Source organism: Papaver somniferum, chromosome 10 (genome assembly GCF_003573695.1).
Source record: "Papaver somniferum cultivar HN1 chromosome 10, ASM357369v1, whole genome shotgun sequence".
Taxonomy (NCBI): domain Eukaryota; kingdom Viridiplantae; phylum Streptophyta; class Magnoliopsida; order Ranunculales; family Papaveraceae; genus Papaver; species Papaver somniferum.
Window position 1 is genome coordinate 98,913,772 of NC_039367.1, and position 10,062 is coordinate 98,923,833.

At 34.4% G+C, this 10,062-nt stretch overlaps 1 long non-coding RNA gene across 4 annotated transcripts; it reads right to left on the reverse strand.

Annotated features, from left to right (window-relative positions):
* Positions 1-235: 235 nt before the first annotated feature.
* LOC113319312 lies at positions 236-4,494 on the reverse strand. Of its 4 annotated transcripts, none has more exons than XR_003345351.1 (12): positions 3,987-4,494; positions 3,454-3,796; positions 3,253-3,360; positions 2,677-2,814; positions 2,410-2,454; positions 2,229-2,306; positions 1,986-2,067; positions 1,656-1,838; positions 1,318-1,437; positions 992-1,074; positions 820-888; positions 236-705 (listed from the first exon to the last, which is right to left on the reverse strand). It is a non-coding gene; the product is annotated as an uncharacterized LOC113319312 (long non-coding RNA). The 4 variants fall into 4 exon arrangements; XR_003345350.1 differs by having other exon boundaries at positions 1,948-2,067; XR_003345349.1 differs by having other exon boundaries at positions 1,986-2,075.
* Positions 4,495-10,062: the final 5,568 nt, after the last annotated feature.

The window sequence follows — 10,062 nt, forward strand, 5'->3', positions numbered from 1 at the left end:
TCTTCAGTTTCTCTATTCATTTGGAAATCATTCCCCTGCAACAATTTCAGGAAGAATTTACAGTGAAATTCTTCAGCTCTTAGGCAACAACATTCAAAGTATATACCCATAAGTTTCTAAGAGACATAACTTTGGCAATACATAGTCATTTCATACATTGAATTATAAACACCAATCATCATTGAACTTAGGAAACTCATGAAATCATAAACTAAAGACTTATTCTGTATACCTCTGAAAAGAATTACTTAGGCAATACATATAAATTTCTTAAGTTCCAATCTGTAGCTAGAAATATTTCTTAAGTGCCAAGGACATACAAAATCTGTGCGTAGCATCAAAAAAATGACAATTATGTAAACATTTCCTAAGTTTTCATAACATAGAAATTCTGCAGTTGCAGTTGTAATGTGAAGTGTAATAGTAGTAGTAGGTACAATCTTAAAGGCACAAGACTGGAGACAAGCTCAGCATTCATTACCTACATGCTCAAACAAGTATAGCTTCTTGTTGCTTCATAACCAGCCTTGTAAATAGTCGCACTTACTACTCATATCTGTGACCTGCAAAACCAATGTACACCATGAGAGTAGCCATTGTCAAAAAGAATTGTAACAATAGCGCCATCTGTAGAATCAACATCGACATCAACAACCTCTTCTTCTTGGTTCCATGTTCTTCATGTTCTTCTCCATTATCTTCTACCTACCGAGAGAAAAAGTGAAAAAAATCAATATCCAGTTCCCATCACGGAAGATAAGAATAATAAAAGGGAGCATTTTACATAGAAACAAAGAAAGTGCTTGGATGGATTAATACAGTTTGAGAATTTTGCATGCGGTAAGTCTTGCAGATGCCCTTTTTCCAACTTCTATCTAATTTACTAACCTGTTCATCAAATAGATTTCGAATTCTCAAATAAGAATAACAACAGTCCAATATCAAACGAGCGAGGAAACTTCATTTAAAGCAAAAGATCACTACTACTTACCAGAGTCTCCGCAAACTCTTCAACTTCGCCGAAAGATTTCATTCTCATGAAGTCAGCACCAAGCAAGGTGATAAAAACACTAACTGAAGTAAGAAAATACCACTTCTATCGGTTAGATAAAGTTCACAAAAGCCTGCAATAAAGCACGACAAGGAGATGCACTCATTTTCCTAGGACTAGCACTGCACCGGACAAGATATGCAGTGGGAAATTAGGAGATGAAATATGTTTGCTGGAAAACAAAAACCACAAGGAAACCTGCAAAATCAGTATAAAGAGTAAACTACAATAGCGATAACATTAATAAGTTTGATATTATCACATACCTCACTAAACTTCGTCTGCAGTTCATCCCTTGCCTCAATAACACGGTCTCTGTCACTGCTTTTAACTACGAAAATAAGACCTTATGTGTTTTGAAAGTAGTGTCTCTACAATGGAGGGATCTGTAAAAGAAATGATATTACTAATTACCTTTGCAACAACATAAAATGCAAAAAAGAACAGAAAACAAAAAATGTAGCAAAATTCATATATTTCTTGACCCCAACATGCCAGACAGTGAAGCTAATGTTCTTGTATTCAACAGTCTCAACATTAAATCCTGCAAGCAATATGAAAGCATTCACAGAGACAAGAAACAACTCATGCCAGATTTCTTTACCTTTGGGTAAGAGGAAGAAGCGATAAATCTTTTCTAAGATTTGAAAGAAAGGCTTATATTGATGCTCCAGCCGCAGCTGGGTCCTGGACCTAGCTTCAAACTGCAGACCATGTGCTTCTACTAAGCCCAGTGAAGAAGGCAGAGCTGACTAGTGATGCTTTCAGTCTTGAGTTGCTGGGAAATCTGATAAAGAGGCTGAGGAAATGTATAACATGCAAGGATAGATTCTTTTGGTTTTTTAAATACGGGAAGGTGAATCTCTTCAATGACTAAGGAAAAATGCATCACATACCTCTTAATTTGCACCAAACATTATACATAGAAGGATACATAAGCATGTTTACTACATGAACTGAACACCGCCACCTCATCTCCAGCATTAAACTCAATATATTAGACCCAAACTCCATCCCTACAAGGCTACAACAAATGATATATTAGTCACGCAAATGTATTAGTCAACAAATACAAGAGAAAACAAGGAAATCGTTAAAACTCAAGTTACAAAGTGCACCGGACATATATATTTGTCGTTATCAGTTAGGAATTTGGGTCCTTCGTGATCTGAAATACCTGTAATTGTGAAATGAAGACAGTGTACATTTTCACATACTTCATGTTATAGAAGTCTCTAAACTGAAGGGCAGCTACCTGTGAACGTAAAAGAGTTACTATGCTACCTAAATATCAGCACATCAAAGAAAGAACAACGAGGAACTCTAATATGATGAGGGCAGAGAAAGTTTAACAGTACCTCAGACAAACATTGGAGAGTAAGATTCCTATATGTTTCCACACCCTGCCACAGAAAGAAATTCAAAAGTGTCTTTAGCTATAATATACCCAAAAAAAAAGAAAAAGAAAAATGCATTAGTCAATTAGCCTACAGAAGATTGGAAGGAAGAGACGCCAGGATTGATTAAAAGATAGTGTTATACTAGACATGAACTTTTTTTTATAGTTCTAGATTTTCATTATTTGAAACAAAAAATGGCAACAGTCTAGTAATCAGTGCGCAAACCAGTGGGGATTCAAATATGTAGCCCAGAGGAAACCATGAAAGGAAAGAGTGCAACGTAGCCAGTGTTGCTCTTATAGCTCAGTTCTTTGAGATGCAGATAGCACATATAGGCATAGCTCGTGAATAAGTTGAACCTCACTGCAAGAAAAAACGTGTATGTAAGCTATGGTAAGAGAAAAACAACCCATGCGACGTAGACCAACTACAGAATTCATTCATAATAACTGCGTTTAGCTAACACAGATGATAGGGTAGACTAATGATAACGAAGCCGATTAGGCGTCCAAGGAATTTTTCTAACATATGTACAATCACAACTTTTCTATTCGATAAATAACCCCGTAGACACATGATGATGTAACATAACAATGAGAATAGCAATGCCATCAAAACTATTCAATGATTATTTTAGCTCTTTGATCTTCTGTTGAATCATTTCACCAGGTGAAAAGTCCAACATCTCTTCACTGAGAAGCTAAAAAAAAGATAACATGTATAAAAAAAACTTATAGACATTGACAAGCTAAAACAGATATGATCTCAGAAAAGAATGAATCTCAAATGCGATAAAATTACTTTTAATACAGCCACGAAATTCTAACATATTGTTTCACTTGTCTTCGCTACTGAAACAAGATCCGGAATAAAATTTCACCACCTAGCTGGCCACTCATGTTTCAAGATCTGTGATTTGAAAAGAAAACGACATTGAGTTCAAGCATTAATACTATTGCAGATAAATTCGGAGTAAACATAAACCATCCAAACCTAGCATACCTTGACCTAAAATTTATGAACATTTCAAATCTCTTCAAATTAGCGTCATTCCTTCAAATCACTATCATTCAGCCACATAGACATTTAAACCACCATCTTCATAGCAGCAACATTATTCATTTCAATATCTTTCAGTCACAACCATTATGACTGACCATAGCATCATCATCAAAAGCATCTCAGCACAACCAATACTCATCCATCACCATTCAAATCATTACAATCTAAGCCAAGCTAAGATCAACTGTTGTAGCTCATTCAAGACCACATCAACCGAACTATTATTTCAATTCCATCACCATTACAATCTTTATAGTTATGTAGCTCATTAAACCACCACCACCTGCAACAATTATCCTCCTATAAAAACTTTTTACTGTAATAGACAATTTAAACTAAGAATCATCTACACACCACTAGAAACTCAACTCCATTTCCACCAAATTTTCAATTCAAAATTGAACATAACAATACCCAAATTTGATAGTACAAGTTATGAAAGAAATTCAATTCAAATGAGTAAGAAAGATTACCTCAGACACAAACTCAATTTTCTTCTTATAATTTCTCACCATCAGTTTCATCTTTTTCATCTGTAATTCAAATCCATGAACCCTAAATCCCCAATCTGTTAGAAATCCTAATCCATAAAACTCTAATCCATTAATAAACCAATTCTAAACCTAATTAAAACAAACCCATTTATTGATTCCGTTTAATTCTTCGATTTGTAGCACAAACAAAACCCTAGTTTTCTCAATTAGCTTCTTAATCTTAGACGTAAAACGAAACCTAATCCTCTAATTCCTTCGCTGTAATTTGAGAATCAATTTCAAATTCCTCTTCTTAACTCTCAATAATGAAAACCCATGATAATTTCTTGATTTCCTCTTCTTACAGACACCAAGGAGATCGGACCAGATTAGGTTTTGCTTTTGGGGTTCTACAGATAGAAAGATACTTCGATGGTGGTGATATTAGAAAGGGGGAAGAATGAATTTCAATGTTAATGGTCGGTATTTACGGGTGCAGCAGGGGGAAGTAGCGATACAGGGAGAAAGAGAGAGAGAGAGAGAGAAGAGAATGAGATAAGATTATGTCTGCTCGATAATATTAGGGTAAACCGAGTCAGTTTTGAAGCTGAATAGGCTGAATAATGAGTCACTTTAAAAGTGTGCGCAGCCACACTCACGAGTGGCACATGTGAAATTCAAACTGTTGCGACTCGCAACTATTTACAGCTGTTGCGAGTTTTCTAACTGAATGCCGCTGTTGCAAATTTTTTGTAACCAAAATTTCGCAACAACTATTAAGCTGTTGCGAAATATAGTTACTAATCAAGGAAAATGGTGTAGTTTATCAAGTAAAATAGGAATTAAAGTTTGTGTAATAAAAATTATAATTGTGGAAAATAAAAGTAAATGACACAACAAGATTTTGTTAACGAGGAAACTGCAAATGCAGAAAAATCCCGGGACCATGTCCAGAATTGAATACTCTCAGGATTAAGCCGCTATACAAAATCAAACCAACTTCGTATAGTTGAGACCAAACAACTAAACCTATAGTTCACCTAGTTCCGTCTGTATCCCTGCGCCTCCAACTTGCAGTAAGTCACGCACTTGGAACAATTCCTTTGGTTCGTATTCCAAACAGTAAAGGAACAACAAATCTATTCGATAACAACTCTTTTCAACCAAGTGATATGAGTTCGACAAAAGGTTCTTCCGTTTATCTTAATAAACTCCTTTGTCAGGTCCATAGATCTATCCAACAATAATTACCAAAGTAATTGTCAATATTTTGCAATCAATACTTTTAATCATAAATAATTGTATTGATGTCAATCTACTCAACTAATCAATCAAATCTATCACAAAGATAAACCGATTATAATTGGGTCCTCTTTACCCGAAACAAGTATTATGCACACCAAAGATTATGAACCCAAATCATAAATCTTCTTCGTCTTCAAATCTTCTTAGATCTTCAATAAACACCTGCACACAATCAACTTGAATCTCTTATGATCAATAACACACAGAACGGAGTCTGTTAACAATGGATTATCACAAGACGTCTTTAGATCTATAAACAATCTAAAGATCCCCGTCGAAACTTCGATCTAATTTGAGTGAATCTTATATCAAAAGAGAAGATTCTCAAGCCTAAACAAACTAGGTGAAATCAAAGTTCAACAACTGTTAGTCAACCAAATCAATCGAAAACAAAAGATAAACTGCAATTATCTAGTTTCCCACCAACGGTACTAATATAGCTTCTCAATACCAAAGAAGTCTTTAAACCAAGCGACCGTAAGAGATTTTTCCTAATTAGGTTACTTTCCTCTCCGAATAGGCGTCTCCACCAGTAACAACACAACTAGGTAGTTTTGCTGGCTCTGAGGATTAGTTTGCTCGAAATGCAAACTTCAATAGTTATAGAACAAGGAAGTTTGGACACCAAGGAACTACCAAAACCAAAAATATTCTCAAGATATGCAATATATTACAAAATTCGGTTTCCATAATTCCTGGAAATTCATTGTCCGAATATTGACCGAAATCTCTTAGAAAATCTCCAACTAGTAAATGCACATTACTAATTTTTATTTTCCAAATATATAATTAAAAACCTTAACTAAAAGATTCTCAATTTATTTTCGATCCGGGATTCTCCTTTAGCTATTAAGGAATATCTTTGAACAATAAAAGATAAGCGTTAGTGCACATGTTCAAAGTATGTCGATATCTTTACATTGTAAGTCCTTTTTCATACTTACAATCTTGGAACCGATTTTCCACACTTCCAAACAAGTTTAGAATTGGTTCATCTGAATTTCCAAGAACTACGTGATTGATTATCCTATCAAATCACCAAACATGGGTTTTATGGTTATACCAAAACAAGTTTCGGTTCTACCTCCATGTGGGTACTAAAATTAGTCACACTAGTTACCAAAACTTGGTTGACTAGGTACTAGGATCGGTTCCCGCATATATATAGTATCTAACTTGTATTTGGTGCACATGTCCATAGGATTGGTTCCCAATGTCTAAAAACGTGTTGCACATGTTCATAGGATCGGTTCCCAGTAACTAGAAACTTGTTGCACCTCTTACAAGGATCAATTCCCCTTTTGTGATCGGTTGCACTTCTTACTAGTATCGGTTCCCCTATGCCTAGAGTTGGTCATACAAATTACAATAAATCGATCATACCATCTTAGGTGATTACTTAAGATTGGTTTCACTAATCAAAGTCATACCAATACAAAATTCAGGCCTTGCAAATAGTTTTACCAAGAACATAAGCAAGTCATGAGAGGTTATACTAAACAAACATATTGGTAATTCAAAATGATTTGCAATAAGATACAATACCAATAAGCCTAGCGATTTACCTTTCGATTAATAAAACAAGTTTATGAATTGTACTTCCTTTAAACAAATGTAAAAACATTGTTTCCTAGGATAAAATCTTCACCTCATACCCATACATAATCACAATAGCATTCATACGATTATGTCGATGTCTTATATACGAAGTTCAAAAGATAAGCGTTGTACTTCGTATTGTATTCCTTAATACTACGTCTAACTAGAGTATAATCATTCATGGCTTCGCAGTTATGTTTTCAATATGCACGACTTGAAAGATACGTTAGGTAATGAAACAGTTCAAGTCAAATATTACTAAACTCAAGTGGAAGGATGATGTAATACTTGTAATGTCTCATATTCTAATACTTTCAAGCTAACCTATACGAAGTTTGTTAGAGAATTGCTCGGTTGAACCCACTAGCGTTGGTATGTCAAGTTAGTTGTCAATTTTAGTTGCCAAAATGCATTCTTGATTTAGTATATTAAATATAGTTTCGGACTAGATTAGGTCTAAGAAAAACTACTCTTAAGGATGAAGAATGAAGATTACAAGAAGACATCAACAAGGACTTCATCAACATAGGTATGTGGTTATTGATTTCATTTGGATTCTTGTTCAATTATAACTTTCTAATCTATCAAAACAAATGCTCACTCTATGGAACAATTCCTATGATGGTTAATGTACATTTATGTATATATACTCGAGGTTATTTGAGCCATGACTTTGTGACAATAACCTTTATCCCTGGAAATGTTCTCATGTTATACTGAATGAGCTTACGAATTCAACGAGCCAAGAATAACTCAATTACGAATTATAACAATGAATTTATGAGTGATTTATTAAAGTAACATTTTTAAGTGTTGCTGAAACTGTTACAGTTCGTTAGTAGGAAACAATCCATGGACTGCTTGTAACGGTTCATGGACTTGAGCCCAATTACGTGACTAGAAGTGTTTTTTAGTCAAGTTGGTGATGTTTCTTTATCTACGTAAGTTAGCTATTACTCCAAACATCTTTGATTACCATATTAAAGTGTTTGTGATTCCTTCCTAATTTAATTTGTGATTTATTCACATAAATACAATATTTGCTAAATTAATTATTTATTTAATTACTTTGGCAAGAGTTGTAACTTAGGAAAGACTCCCAAAATTAGGAGAGTCTTGAAAAAGGAAAATAGCTATGCTTAACTTTCAAGCTACCTTTCACTATAAATAAAGGGTTCGTGAGTGCTACATGTTTTTTATCCCCTTTGGAAAATTGGTGTAAGATCATAAGGTTGTTTTCCATGTCTTTTGTTCTTTGTGAACAAGAGTGAGATAAAAGTCTTTGTATTGGGGATCACAAAGCCTAGTTGGATTTAATCTTCGTGATTGATTATACAACTTGTAGTCTAGGTTTTTCACCTCTTGTCTATTCTAAGGTTTTCTCTTTTGATATAAAACTATTCAAGAGTTGTTGATCATAAACCCTAGGTTTTGATAGATTTCAGTTTCCAATCGTATACTAACACTTGTTAGTCGTAATCGGAAGCTAGAAAGAAAACTTCGATTAAGGCATCTCGTAAAAATCCTTAAGAAGTTTTAAACAAGATATCTCTAGATTTATTCTTCTTGTTGTAAAATAATTAGGTTTCTATTCCATTATTTAAGAGTATAATAATCCCTAATCTACAAGTTTGTTTTGATATTAGTTTTACGTAGTGATTGTTTTTATCAAAATAAACATAAGATTTCCAAAACCTTGATTCACATCTAAAGGGAAATCAAACCGGTATTTTGTGCAAACAAAATATCGAATCGTATCAATTGTGTTGTTGTATCTTCTAAAGAGAGCCTTGGGTTCTACTAGAAGATTTACGAGAAAAATTCCTAAAGACAACCGGTGTTGTGCTAGGATTTCTATTAGTGCTGAAGCAGGTATTACATCTAGTCCGAATAGGTAGTAGGAAATTGATGTAACAGCTTATAATCAGTGTGTGTTTATTCTGGACTGGGTCCAGGGGTTTTTCTGCATTTGCAGTTTCCTCGTTAACAAAATTATGGTGTCTGTGTGATTTCTTTTCCGCATTATATTCTATTTATATTATTGAAATAATACAGGTTGTAGTTAATCAATCATAGTTGTTAAATCCGACCTTGTCTGTTGGATAAGACTTGATTGATCTTGAACAATTGATTTTGTTATTTTCATATTGTTAGACCAGTCTGGACTAACCCTGTTTCAAGTGGACACCGTGTTGAAATATTCCTTCAGTGATTGTATCTTAAAGAGGTTTATACACTGTGGATATTGAATAGGTTGTGATTAACACAAAAGATTTTGGTTCAAGAGCTTCACACTAAAATCAGGTTTACGGACTTGCTTCCGTTTAACTATTGATTGTGTTGAATAAGAGATAAATCTCTTTAATATTATTTCTCAATTGAGTTTTTACTCTTGGGATTATATTGAAGTTTGTTCCATACAGATTGCCAAACAAAATATTGGGTGTGGTTATTATACCCACACTTTTTCAATTGGTATCAGAGCAGGCAAACACACTAAGACCTTATAAGTCTGTGTTTGTAGCAATCTGATTTTATGGACAGAAGTGCTATCTCTATAAACGTACCACCATCCTTCGATGGCATGAACTATTTATGGTGGAAAATAGCTTGCGTGCTTTTATACAAGCACGAGATTTTCAATCATGGGTTCGAATTGTTAATGGCTATAATCCTTCATTAGTTACAATAGATGGTGTAACTGTTGCGAAGGATATTGGTGATTATGATGATCTTGAGATTCTTGCTGCCCAGTAAAACTCGGAAGGATTAAATACTATCATCCATGCCATTACTCTAGATCTCCAGCATCATGTGACTACTTTCAATAAGTCTAAAGATGCTTGGGATATCTTAGAAACCGTATTCGAAAGGAATGCCGCAGAGAAAGAAGCAAGGCTTCAAAACCTAACATCTGAATGGGAAAACCTTCGCATGTCTGATGATGAAACCATTGATGAGTTTAAACAAAGACTTTCTCAAATAGTTAATGCCTCATATTCATTAGGAAGATCTATTCCAGAGAAAGTTATTGTGTGCAAAATTCTCAGGTCTCTACCATCAAGATACGAGTCTAAGAAACATGCTATTGAAGAAGCAAACGATCTTTCTACACTCTCCAGAAATACTCTTGTTGGAAAGTTAAAGATCTTTGATAATGAACACGCGTTTA